This window comes from Tribolium castaneum, unplaced genomic scaffold (genome assembly GCF_031307605.1).
Source record: "Tribolium castaneum strain GA2 unplaced genomic scaffold, icTriCast1.1 ptg000017l, whole genome shotgun sequence".
Lineage (NCBI taxonomy): Eukaryota > Metazoa > Arthropoda > Insecta > Coleoptera > Tenebrionidae > Tribolium > Tribolium castaneum.
In genome coordinates, this window is record NW_026986632.1 from 912967 (window position 1) to 928062 (window position 15096).

The 15096-nt window shown below is 28.6% G+C and overlaps 1 long non-coding RNA gene across 1 annotated transcript; it reads left to right on the top strand.

Annotated features, from left to right (window-relative positions):
• Positions 1 to 406: 406 nt before the first annotated feature.
• Positions 407 to 3926, top strand: LOC135267412 (uncharacterized). The gene is made up of 4 exons (XR_010335839.1): positions 407 to 1183; positions 1252 to 1533; positions 1585 to 2804; positions 3801 to 3926. It is a non-coding gene; the product is annotated as an uncharacterized LOC135267412 (long non-coding RNA).
• Positions 3927 to 15096: the final 11170 nt, after the last annotated feature.

Consider the following 15096-nt stretch of genomic DNA (forward strand, 5'->3'; position numbering starts at 1 on the left):
TTAAATTAGTTAATTAATAAAGGTTAATGTTAATTATTGTAATGTGTCATATTGATTCTTGAAGGAAGAAACAGTAACAGCTGCAACAACGTTATCAGGCAAGCCATTCCATATATCAAATGCACGATTTGTCAAATAATTCTTTCTAACGGTAGTCTTAAATGGTTCTTTTTTCAGCTTATAAGAATGACCTCTAAGTCTGTCATGATATTGAATTTGCAAGAAATTGCGTGTTACTCCAGGAAATAAACCATGAGTAAGCCGAAAAATTTGAATTGCATCTGCCCTGTTTTGACGAGCACGTAGATCTGGTATTTTGAGTATTTCAAGACGTTGTTCATATGAAACTTGTCTTAAACAGTGTGTCCATCTAGTTACCAGGTGCTGAGTTCTTTCCAGCAAATCAATATCCTTTAACAAATAAGGTCTCCAGACTGGAATAGCAAATTCCAAATGCGGCCTTATGTAAGTGATGTACACCTTTGAAATAAAACTGACTGAAGGATTTGGAAAAACATGCTTTAGCAAATAAAACATTTTACGCGCTCGACCCACTGATGCTAGACATTGCTCTGACCATCCTAACTTATCATTTACAATGACCCCTAGATCTTTGGTTGAGGTTTTTACACTCAGGAGTGTGCCATTTATATGGTAAAGGTACTTTGGGTTGTTGTGGCCACACTGAAGTACACAGCATTTTGCAATATTTAGTGGTATTTGCCACTTCTCGCTCCATTGGAAGATTAAATTAAGTTGGTCTTGCAAGTCCGTGACAAGTGGGTTAGCAAATAACTTAATATCATCCGCATATGCTGAATAGCTGTCCAGTGAAAACAATAAATCTGCTGTATATAACAAGAATAAATTGGTCCAAGAACTGATCCCTGTGGGACCCCACTTAATACTGGTTTAGAGTACGAAAATTTACCACAGACTTTTACACAATAGTTTCGATTTGATAGAAACGCTCGGATCCAATCAAGCAAATTTCCTGTTACACCATAGGACTCCAGTTTTGCTAACAAGAGATTGTGAGGGACTTTATCAAAGGCTTTACTAAAATCAAGGTAAATTATGTCTACAGGTTGGTTAGTGTCTAACATTTTTGTCCATAGATTTGTGCAGGATAGCAAATTTGTGACAACTGACCTACCTGGTAAAAAGCCGTGCTGATGCTCAGGTATTAAATTATTTTTTCTCATGTAAGTTAATAGTTCCTTGACTATAACTTTTTCCATAATTTTACAGCATGTCGACGTGAGACTTACAGGTCTATAGTTAGCAGGATCAAGTTTATCTCCTGACTTGTACAAAGGCGTGATTGTTGCTTGCAACCACTCGTAGGGCAAAGTGCCTTGTAAGAATGATTTTGTCATCATTTTGGCAAGTGGGCCCGACAACGAAGCAGCACAAGTTCTCAGGAGTTTGGGAGGTATCTGATCCGGACCTGGAGCTGTATTTAATTTAATGGCACAGAGTTGGCTTTTTACCAGATCCGGAGTAAAATTAATATAAGACAACCCACTAAATGTACTTGTAGGCATAAATGACGGTATATTATTATTAATGTTTAAATTATAGGTAGCAGCAAAACTGTCCGCTAAAGTGTTTGCAGTTTCTGTATGATCGGAGCAGAGTAGACCTGAAGCATTTCGTACTAAAGGGACCGACACACGACTAGAGATAAATTTACGTACATGGGAATAAAATAGTTTTGGTTTATTTAATATAGAATTTTCATAATTACACCTGGCTATTTGTAAATCAGATTTTAGTTGGTTAGAAAATCTTTTATAAGCAGAAAAATTATCTTCAGTAGGCTTCCTTTTAAATTTTTTCCATAATTTAGCTTTGTATTTTATTTTGTCAAGCATGTGTTGATTTATCCACGGTTTATCTTTTCTCAGTCGGTTTGTAAACAGTCTGGAATTTGTTGTAATGCAAGTTTGTAAAATCGATTTAAAATGTTTCCATTGTTCTTCCGCATTTAGTGAATCTAAACCATTCCAGTCGTAAGTCAAGAGACTTTCGTCTATGCGAGTGTAGTCAACAATTGATGTTGTTTTAATTCTTGCATTTGGCTCTGAATATATCATAATTTGTAACTCAATTTCGATTTTTGAATGATCAGATGTACCTACAGGATTCGAAACGTTTAAAGACGATACAAGGTTAACGTCAGACAAAATTACCAAATCAAGTAATGAAGGACGTTGTTGGGATCTAAATCGTGTAGGTTCAGTGACTATTTGTGACAAATTATTCTCCAAGAGCAATTCAGAAAATTGTTTTTCGATGATTGTTTGACCTGTTGTGTTTTTAGCAGACCAGTCTATACATGGAAAATTGAAATCTCCCATGATAATTAAGTTAGGATACTGATTAATAGTTGATTGTATGGTATTAAATAGATTTTTATCATTTTCGTGATTGTTAAAAGACGCTCCTGTTGGTGGTCTGTAAATACATGCTATAACAAAGGTTTGTTCATTTCCTTCAAATTTTAACCATAGAGAATCATAAGGTTTAACAGATATGCAAATTTGAGTAATTTTAAAAAATTTTGAAATTTTAATTTTATCTACATAAAAACACACACCGCCACCTTTTTGAGATAGGCGATCATCTCTGTAAATAGAGTAATTTTCAATGTGTACAGCATCATCAGAGATAGACGGATTAAGCCAAGTCTCCGTGAGTGCGATAATAGAAGGTCTAAATTCAGTTACTTCTAATAACAAATCATTAAATTTTGAAGATAAAGATGCGATATTCGTATACAGAAGAGCCATTGAACAAGGGTAAATATTTAGTTTTTTTGATGTGAAATAATTTTTGGTACGTGGTTAACGTATTTAATTGTCAAGTCCTTTTCGCCAACATCAAGTCTTCGCTTTAATTCATCACGCAAATTGTTTAAATGCTTTAGTTGACCCGGGGTTTTATCATCACTAATAGTAATGTGAGCAAATTGTGGGTGCTGCAGCAAAGACGATTTTTTCTTCAAGCATAGACGTGCCATTTGTTGAGTTTTAAATTGCAATTTTAATAAGCGAGGTTTATCACCGACGGTTTTTCCTACGCGAAAAACATTTTCCGGACCAATCACAAGTGATGGATCAATGACCTCGAGGACATCATTTACCACATCCACGTCTTGTTTATTAGCGACAGGTTTAACATTGTACATAATAACATTGCACGCACGAGCCGACCTGTTCACAGATTCGGCGATAATTTCTTCGCGGTTTATAGCTTGAGACGTATTGTTATTAATAATAAGAGATTCGAGTTTGCTAAGACGCTCATCAAATGATGTTTTTATGTCATTTACGAGTTTTTTAATTTCTGAAATTGCTGTGATAGTTACGTTGCATCTATTACAAAACAGTTTGATATTTGGAGAGCGAGACTGAGAAATAAAGGCGATTTCATTTTCGCTTATTTTGAGGCAACGACAGTGAATATTTAGCGAACAGCCGTCACACACCACGATAGGTGTATCACGACTTACGCTTTTAAAACAGTGGCAGCAATTAAATTCAGCCATTAAATTTAGTGATTTAAACTGAAATTAATGAAATTAATGTAGACAAAATTTGGACACCAGACGCTCACTCTGCGACAGAGCGATAAATACTAAATTTTCACTGCGCCGCGCCGCCGCGATACCAGCTGCTGCTGCTATAGAGGGGCGAGCGCTATCTTATACTGCCGCGATAAGATATAATTATGCGTATCTAATGACGGATATTAACGAATTAAACAAGAATAACTTACCGAAATCGCAAAAATAGTAATTTCCAGAGGAAACAACAACAACCACATACACCCAGATATCAAATTCAACAATCAACACCAAGAATCAACCACTGAAAATGAATCCCAAAGGCAAGAGCACGCAGAGACACGACTGCACTCTCATACGCATATACGTTTATACGTTTTCAATCATATATGATTGAAAATAATTAATATTTAAAAAAAAAGTGCTTTAACAGAAAATGTCTTGTGATTTAAAATACACTTAATTTATTGGGTCCAATACTTTATTAGAAGAAAAAGGAAGTGACATAAAAGTCACTGAAGTCTTCAGAGTCGTTTTTAAATGATGCAGTTTCGTCTTCGTCTTAAACATTGAAAACCGAATTACATTTTTGTTCAGTAACAGTCACAGTTTTCTTATTGGTTTTTTGCTTATATCTCGAAAACAGTTACTCCTATCAATTTTTATCTTTTTTTCAAAATTAAAGCTGATAAAATTTCCTACAAAATAGTTATTTGCATTTTTCTTGTAGGACCAACCATAAGCGAGTTATAGAGTTGGATATAAATAATATTTAACAAAAATTTGTTTTAAAATAAAATGTTTGAAAAACTGAAATTAAACTAATTTAATTGTGTCTAACACTTTAGTAGAGGAAAAAGAAGAAGACATAAAAGTCACTAAAGGTTTCCAAGTTGTCTTTAATCGTAATATTAATAACAGTAACATTAATAATAATAATACTAATAGTACTAAATTTGCTTATATGCAAACGCTTAATTAAGGTAACAGTGTTTTGGTTTCTTGCTTATATCTCGAAAACAGTTACTCCTATCAATTTTTATCTTTTTACTAAAATTAAAGCTGATAAAATTTCCTACAAAATAGTCAATTGCATTTTTAATGTAGGACTAACCATAAGCGAGATATAAGTTTGAAAATAATTAAAATTTAAAAAAAAGTGCTTCAACAGAAAATGTCTTGTGATTTAAAATACACTTAATTTATTGGGTCCAATACTTTATTAGAAGAAAAAAGAGGTGACAGAAAGGTCACTGAAGTCTTTAGAGTCGTTTGTAAATGCTGCATTTTCGTCTTCGTCTCAAACATTGAAAACTGAATTACATTTTTGTTCAGTAACTGTTACAGTTTTCTTATTGGTTTTTTGCTTATATCTCGAAAACAGTTACTCCTATCAATTTTTATCTTTTTTTTAAAATTAAAGCTGATAAAGCTTCCTACAAAATAGTTGTTTGCATTTTTCTTGTAGGACCAACCATAAGCGAGTTATAGAGTTGGATATAAATAATATTTAACAAAAATTTGCTTTAAATAAAATGTTTGAAAAACCGAAATTAAACTAAATTAATTGAGTCTAACACTTTAGTAGAGAAAAAAGAAAAAGACATAAAAGTCACCAAAGTCTTCAGAATCGTTTTTAGTCGTCATATTAATAACAATAACATTATTAATAATAATACTAATAGTACTAAATCTGCTTATATGCAAGCGCTTTATTAAGGTAACAGTTTTTTGGTTTCTTGCTTATATCTCGAAAACAGTTACTCCTATCAATTTTTATCTTTTTTTCAAAATTCAAGCTGATAAAATTTCCTACAAAATAGTTATTTGCATTTTTCTTGTAGGACCAACCATAAGCGAGTTATAGAGTTGGATATAAATAGTATTTAACAAAAATTTGCTTTAAAATAAAATGTTTGAAAAACTGAAATTAAACTAATTTAATTGTGTCTAACACTTTAGTAGAGGAAAAAGAAGAAGACATAAAAGTCACTAAAGGTTTCAAAGTTGTCTTTAATCGTCATATTAATAACAATAACATTAATAATAATAATACTAATAGTACTAAATTTGCTAATATGCAAACGCTTAATTAAGGTAACAGTGTTTTGGTTTCTTGCTCATATCTCGAAAACAGTTACTCCTATCAACTTTTATCTTTTTACTAAAATTCAAGCTGATAAAATTTCCTACAAAATAATTATTCGCATTTTTTATGTAGGACTAACCATAAGCGAGATATAAGATTGAAAATAATTAATATTTAAAAAAGAAGTGCTTTAACAGAAAATGTCTTGTGATTTAAAATACACTTAATTTATTAGGTCCAATACTTTATTAGAAAAAAAGGGGGTGACATATAAGTCACTGAAATCTTCAGAGTCGATTTTAAATGCTGCATTTTCGTCTTCGTCTCAAACATTGAAAACTGAATTACATTTTTGTTCTGAAACGGTAACAGTTTTTACATTGGTTTTTTGCTTATATCTCGAAAACAGTTACTCCTATCAATTTTTATCTTTCTTTCAAAATTAAAGCTGATAACATTTCCTACAAAATAGTTATTTGCATTTTTCTTGTAGGACCAACCATAAGCGAGTTATAAAGTTGGATATAAATAATATTTAACAAAAACTTGCTTAAAAATAAAATGTTTGAAATACTGAAATTAAACTAAATTAATTGTGTCTAACACTTTAGTTGAGAAAAAAGAAAAAAACATAAGTCACCAAAGTCTTCAAAATCGTTTTTAGTCGTCATATTAATAACAATAACATTAACAATAATAATACTAATAGTACTAAATCTGCTTATATGCAAGCGCTTTATTAAGGTAACAGTTTTTTGGTTTCTTGCTTATATCTCGAAAACAGTTACTCCTATGAATTTTTGTCTTTTTTTCAAAATTAAAGCTGATAAAATTTCCTACAAAATAGTTATTTGCATTTTTCTTGTAGGACCAACCATAAGCGAGTTATAGAGTTGGATATAAATAATTTTTTACAAAAATTTGCTTTAAAATAAAATGTTTGAAAAACTGAAATTAAACTAATTTAATTGTGTCTAACACTTTAGTAGAGGAAAAAGGAAAAGACATAAAAGTCACTAAAGGTTTCAGAGTTGTCTTTAGTTGTCATATTAATAACAATAACATTAATAATAATAATACTAATAGTACTAAATTTGCTTATATGCAAACGCTTAATTAAGGTAACAGTGTTTTGGTTTCTTGCTTATATCTCGAAAACAGTTACTCCTATCAATTTTTATCTTTTTACTAAAATTCAAGCTGATAAAATTTCCTATAAAATAGTTATTTGCATTTTTCATGTAGGACTAACCATAAGCGAGATATATGATTGAAAATAATTAATATTTAAAAAAATAGTGCTTTAACAGAAAATGTCTTGTGATTTAAAATACACTTAATTTATTGGGTCCAATACTTTATTAGAAGAAAAAGGAAGTGACATAAAAGTCACTGAAGTCTTCAGAGTCGTTTTTAAATGCTGCAGTTTCGTCTTCGTCTCAAACATTGAAAACTGAATTACATTTTTGTTCAGTAACAGTCACAGTTTTCTTATTGGTTTTTTGCTTATATCTCGAAAACAGTTACTCCTATCAATTTTTATCTTTCTGTCAAAATTAAAGCTGATAAAATTTCCTACAAAATAAATATTTGCATTTTTCTTGTAGGACCAACCATAAGCGAGTTATAGAGTTGGTATAAATAATATTTAACAAACACTTGCTTAAAAATAAAATGTTTGAAATACTGAAATTAAACTAAATTAATTGTGTCTAACACTTTAGTAGAGAAAAAAGAAAAAGACATAAAAGTCACCAAAGTCTTCAGAATCGTTTTTAGTCGTCATATTAATAACAATAACATTATTAATAATAATACTAATAGTATTAAATCTGCTTATATGCAAGCGCTTTATTAAGGTAACAGTTTTTTGGTTTCTTGCTTATATCTCGAAAACAGTTACTCCTATCAATTTTTATCTTTTTTTCAAAATTCAAGCTGATAAAATTTCCTACAAAATAGTTATTTGCATTTTTCTTGTAGGACCAACCATAAGCGAGTTATAGAGTTGGATATAAATAGTATTTAACAAAAATTTGCTTTAAAATAAAATGTTTGAAAAACTGAAATTAAACTAATTTAATTGTGTCTAACACTTTAGTAGAGGAAAAAGAAGAAGACATAAAAGTCACTAAAGGTTTCAAAGTTGTCTTTAATCGTCATATTAATAACAATAACATTAATAATAATAATACTAATAGTACTAAATTTGCTAATATGCAAACGCTTAATTAAGGTAACAGTGTTTTGGTTTCTTGCTCATATCTCGAAAACAGTTACTCCTATCAACTTTTATGTTTTTACTAAAATTCAAGCTGATAAAATTTCCTACAAAATAATTATTTGCATTTTTTATGTAGGACTAACCATAAGCGAGATATAAGATTGAAAATAATTAATATTTAAAAAAGAAGTGCTTTAACAGAAAATGTCTTGTGATTTAAAATACACTTAATTTATTAGGTCCAATACTTTATTAGAAAAAAAGGGGGTGACATATAAGTCACTGAAGTCTTCAGAGTCGATTTTAAATGCTGCATTTTCGTCTTCGTCTCAAACATTGAAAACTGAATTACATTTTTGTTCTGAAACGGTAACAGTTTTTACATTGGTTTTTTGCTTATATCTCGAAAACAGTTACTCCTATCAATTTTTATCTTTCTTTCAAAATTAAAGCTGATAACATTTCCTACAAAATAGTTATTTGCATTTTTCTTGTAGGACCAACCATAAGCGAGTTATAAAGTTGGATATAAATAATATTTAACAAAAACTTGCTTAAAAATAAAATGTTTGAAATACTGAAATTAAACTAAATTAATTGTGTCTAACACTTTAGTTGAGAAAAAAGAAAAAAACATAAGTCACCAAAGTCTTCAAAATCGTTTTTAGTCGTCATATTAATAACAATAACATTAACAATAATAATACTAATAGTACTAAATCTGCTTATATGCAAGCGCTTTATTAAGGTAACAGTTTTTTGGTTTCTTGCTTATATCTCGAAAACAGTTACTCCTATGAATTTTTGTCTTTTTTTCAAAATTAAAGCTGATAAAATTTCCTACAAAATAGTTATTTGCATTTTTCTTGTAGGACCAACCATAAGCGAGTTATAGAGTTGGATATAAATAATTTTTTACAAAAATTTGGTTTAAAATAAAATGTTTGAAAAACTGAAATTAAACTAATTTAATTGTGTCTAACACTTTAGTAGAGGAAAAAGGAAAAGACATAAAAGTCACTAAAGGTTTCAGAGTTGTCTTTAGTTGTCATATTAATAACAATAACATTAATAATAATAATACTAATAGTACTAAATTTGCTTATATGCAAACGCTTAATTAAGGTAACAGTGTTTTGGTTTCTTGCTTATATCTCGAAAACAGTTACTCCTATCAATTTTTATCTTTTTACTAAAATTCAAGCTGATAAAATTTCCTATAAAATAGTTATTTGCATTTTTCATGTAGGACTAACCATAAGCGAGATATATGATTGAAAATAATTAATATTTAAAAAAATAGTGCTTTAACAGAAAATGTCTTGTGATTTAAAATACACTTAATTTATTGGGTCCAATACTTTATTAGAAGAAAAAGGAAGTGACATAAAAGTCACTGAAGTCTTCAGAGTCGTTTTTAAATGCTGCAGTTTCGTCTTCGTCTCAAACATTGAAAACTGAATTACATTTTTGTTCAGTAACAGTCACAGTTTTCTTATTGGTTTTTTGCTTATATCTCGAAAACAGTTACTCCTATCAATTTTTATCTTTCTGTCAAAATTAAAGCTGATAAAATTTCCTACAAAATAAATATTTGCATTTTTCTTGTAGGACCAACCATAAGCGAGTTATAGAGTTGGATATAAATAATATTTAACAAAAATTTGCTTTAAAATAAAATGTTTGAAAAACTGAAATTAAACTAATTTAATTGTGTCTAACACTTTAGTAGAGGAAAAAGAAGAAGACATAAAAGTCACTAAAGGTTTCAAAGTTGTCTTTAATCGTCATATTAATAACAATAACATTAATAATAATAATACTAATAGTACTAAATTTGCTTATATGCAAACGCTTAATTAAGGTAACAGTGTTTTGGTTTCTTGCTCATATCTCGAAAACAGTTACTCCTATCAATTTTTATCTTTCTTTCAAAATTAAAGCTGATAACATTTCCTACAAAATAGTTATTTGCATTTTTCTTGTGGGACCAACCATAAGCGAGTTATAAAGTTGGATATAAATAATATTTAACAAAAACTTGCTTAAAAATAAAATGATTGAAATACTGAAATTAAACTAAATTAATTGTGTCTAACACTTTAGTAGAGAAAAAAGAAAAAGACATAAAAGTCACCAAAGTCTTCAGAATCGTTTTTAGTCGTCATATTAATAACAATAACATTAATAATAATAATACTAATAGTACTAAATCTGCTTATATGCAAGCGCTTTATTAAGGTAACAGTTTTTTGGTTTCTTGCTTATATCTCGAAAACAGTTACTCCTATGAATTTTTGTCTTTCTTGTCTTCTTCTTTTTCCTCTACTAAAGTGTTAGACACAATTAAATTAGTTTAATTTCAGTTTTTCAAACATTTTATTTTAAAGCAAATTTTTGTTAAATATTATTTATATCCAACTATATAACTCGCTTATGGTTGGTCCTACAAGAAAAATGCAAATAACTATTTTGTAGGAAATTTTATCAGCTTTAATTTTGAAAAAAAGATAAAAATTGATAGGAGTAACTGTTTTCGAGATATAAGCAAAAAACCAATAAGAAAACTGTGACTGTTACTGAACAAAAATGTAATTCGGTTTTCAATGTTTGAGACGAAGACGAAACTGCATCATTTAAAAACGACTCTGAAGACTTCAGTGATTTTTATGTCACTTCCTTTTTCTTCTAATAAAGTATTGGACCCAATAAATTAAGTGTATTTTAAATCACAAGACATTTTCTGTTAAAGCACTTTTTTTTTAAATATTAATTATTTTCAATCATATATCTCGCTTATGGTTAGTCCTACATGAAAAATGCAAATAACTATTTTGTAGGAAATTTTATCAGCTTGAATTTTAGTAAAAAGATAAAAATTGATAGGAGTAACTGTTTTCGAGATATAAGCAAGAAACCAAAACACTGTTACCTTAATTAAGCGTTTGCATATAAGCAAATTTAGTACTATTAGTATTATTATTATTAATGTTATTGTTATTAATATGACAACTAAAGACAACTCTGAAACCTTTAGTGACTTTTATGTCTTTTCCTTTTTTCTCTACTAAAGTGTTAGACACAGTTAAATTAGTTTAATTTCAGTTTTTCAAACATTTTATTTTAAAGCAAATTTTTGTTAAATATTATTTATATCCAACTCTATACTCGCTTATGGTTGGTCCTACAAGAAAAATGCAAATAACTATTTTGTAGGAAATGTTATCAGCTTTAATTTTGAAAGAAAGATAAAAATTGATAGGAGTAACTGTTTTCGAGATATAAGCAAAAAACCAAAGTAAAAACTGTTACCTTAATAAAGCGCTTGCATATAAGCAGATTTAGTACTATTAGTATTATTATTATTAATGTTATTGTTATTAATATGACGACTAAAAACGATTCTGAAGACTTTGGTGACTTTTATGTCTTTTTCTTTTTTCTCTACTAAAGTGTTAGACACAATTAATTTAGTTTAATTTCAGTTTTACAAACATTTTATTTTAAAGCAAATTTTTGTTAAATATTATTTATGTCCAACTCTATACTCGCTTATGGTTGGTCCTACAAGAAAAATGCAAATAACTATTTTGTAGGAAATGTTATCAGCTTTAATTTTGAAAAAAAGATAAAAATTGATAGGAGTAACTGTTTTCGAGATATAAGCAAAAAACCAAAGTAAAAACTGTTACCGTTTCAGAACAAAAATGTAATTCAGTTTTCAATGTTTGAGACGAAGACGAAAATGCAGCATTTAAAATCGACCCTGAAGACTTCAGTGACTTATATGTCACCCCCTTTTTTTTTAATAAAGTATTGGACCTAATAAATTAAGTGTATTTTAAATTACAAGACATTTTCTGTTAAAGCACTTCTTTTTTAAATATTAATTATTTTCAATCTTATATCTCGCTTATGGTTAGTCCTACATAAAAAATGTAAATAACTATTTTGTAGGAAATTTTATCAGCTTGAATTTTAGTAAAAAGATAAAAATTGATAGGAGTAACTGTTTTCGAGATATGAGCAAGAAACCAAAACACTGTTACCTTAATTAAGCGTTTGCATATAAGCAAATTTAGTACTATTAGTATTATTATTATTAATGTTATTGTTATTAATATGACGATTAAAGACAACTTTGAAACCTTTAGTGATTTTTATGTCTTCTTCTTTTTCCTCTACTAAAGTGTTAGACACAATTAAATTAGTTTAATTTCAGTTTTTCAAACATTTTATTTTAAAGCAAATTTTTGTTAAATATTATTTATATCCAACTCTATAACTCGCTTATGGTTGGTCCTACAAGAAAAATGCAAATAACTATTTTGTAGGAAATTTTATCAGCTTTAATTTTGAAAGAAAGATAAAAATTGATAGGAGTAACTGTTTTCGAGATATAAGCAAAAAACCAATAAGAAAACTGTGACTGTTACTGAACAAAAATGTAATTCGGTTTTCAATGTTTGAGACGAAGACGAAACTGCAGCATTTAAAAACGACTCTGAAGACTTCAGTGACTTTTATGTCACTTCCTTTTTCTTCTAATAAAGTATTGGACCCAATAAATTAAGTGTATTTTAAATCACAAGACATTTTCTGTTAAAGCACTTTTTTTTTAAATATTAATTATTTTCAATCATATATCTCGCTTATGGTTAGTCCTACATGAAAAATGCAAATAACTATTTTGTAGGAAATTTTATCAGCTTGAATTTTAGTAAAAAAATAAAAATTGATAGGAGTAACTGTTTTCGAGATATAAGCAAGAAACCAAAACACTGTTACCTTAATTAAGCGTTTGCATATAAGCAAATTTAGTACTATTAGTATTATTATTATTAATGTTATTGTTATTAATATGACAACTAAAGACAACTCTGAAACCTTTAGTGACTTTTATGTCTTTTCCTTTTTTCTCTACTAAAGTGTTAGACACAGTTAAATTAGTTTAATTTCCGTTTTTCAAACATTTTATTTTAAAGCAAATTTTTGTTAAATATTATTTATATCCAACTCTATAACTCGCTTATGGTTGGTCCTACAAGAAAAATGCAAATAACTATTTTGTAGAATATTTTATCAGCTTTAATTTTGAAAGAAAGACAAAAATTCATAGGAGTAACTGTTTTCGAGATATAAGCAAGAAACCAAAAAACTGTTACCTTAATAAAGCGCTTGCATATAAGCAGATTTAGTACTATTAGTATTATTATTATTAATGTTATTGTTATTAATATGACGACTAAAAACGATTCTAAAGACTTTGGTGACTTTTATGTCTTTTTCTTTTTTTTCTACTAAAGTGTTAGACACAATTAATTTAGTTTAATTTCAGTATTTCAAACATTTTATTTTTAAGCAAGTTTTTGTTAAATATTATTTATATCCAACATTATAACTCGCTTATGGCTGGTCTTACAAGAAAAATGCAAATAACTATTTTGTAGGAAATTTTATCAGCTTTAATTTTGAAAGAAAGATAAAAATTGATAGGAGTAACTGTTTTCGAGATATAAGCAAAAAACCAATAAGAAAACTGTGACTGTTACTGAACAAAAATGTAATTCGGTTTTCAATGTTTGAGACGAAGACGAAACTGCAGCATTTAAAAACGACTCTGAAGACTTCAGTGACTTTTATGTCACTTCCTTTTTCTTCTAATAAAGTATTGGACCTAATAAATTAAGTGTATTTTAAATCACAAGACATTTTCTGTTAAAGCACTTCTTTTTTAAATATTAATTATTTTCAATCTTATATCTCGCTTATGGTTAGTCCTACATAAAAAATGCAAATAACTATTTTGTAGGAAATTTTATCAGCTTAAATTTTAGTAAAAAGATAAAAATTGATAGGAGTAACTGTTTTCGAGATATGAGCAAGAAACCAAAACACTGTTACCTTAATTAAGCGCTTGCATATAAGCAAATTTAGTACTATTAGTATTATTATTATTAATGTTATTGTTATTAATATGACGATTAAAGACAACTTTGAAACCTTTAGTGACTTTTATGTCTTCTTCTTTTTCCTCTACTAAAGTGTTAGACACAATTAAATTAGTTTAATTTCAGTTTTTCAAACATTTTATTTTAAAGCAAATTTTTGTTAAATATTATTTATATCCAACTCTATAACTCGCTTATGGTTGGTCCTACAAGAAAAATGCAAATAACTATTTTGTAGGAAATTTTATCAGCTTTAATTTTGGCAGAAAGATAAAAATTGATAGGAGTAACTGTTTTCGAGATATAAGCAAAAAACCAATAAGAAAACTGTGACTGTTACTGAACAAAAATGTAATTCAGTTTTCAATGTTTGAGACGAAGACGAAACTGCAGCATTTAAAAACGACTCTGAAGACTTCAGTGACTTTTATGTCACTTCCTTTTTCTTCTAATAAAGTATTGGACCCAATAAATTAAGTGTATTTTAAATCACAAGACATTTTCTGTTAAAGCACTTCTTTTTTAAATATTAATTATTTTCAATCATATATCTCGCTTATAATAATAATAATAATAATAATAATAAGCCTTTATTTACTACAGGAATCCCATTTACAGTAAATATATACAAAAACTTAGAACTACACTAATACTATACTAATGATATAGACGAAACAATCTTCCGCCACGAATCATAGTTGATATCACCGTCTTTACATACATTATTAAATAGGGTAGTCATTAATACGATAGGAGACTTATCAGCTACATTGGTCCTTCTCGCTATAGGATAAAATGTCATGGCTTGTCTGGAGTTTAAACGTGGAACAGCAAAATTTAACATATTTAATAGCCAAGAACAGTCGATGTTATTATTAATTAAATTATACAGAAATTTAATTATAATACAAATACGGCGAAAATGTAAAGATTGGAGACCGAATCTATTCAAAAGCAAGTTCTGGTCATAGCCCCTTATAGGATAATTTCCATCTATTATAAAAACTAGGAATTTTAGGAATCGTCGCTGTATGTTTTCGAGTTGATCTATATGGATTTTATAAATCGGGTGCCAAATAAGTGCGCCGTATTCCAGTTTGCTTCTAACTAACGAGAAGAATAGGGTCTTCATAACTGATAAGTTCTTAAAATCTCGACAATTTCTATAGATGAATCCATATGACTTAATCGCTCTAGCCGTAACATCCCTAATATGCTCACTGAATGCGAGTTCAGTATCGAAAATAACTCCCAAATCTTT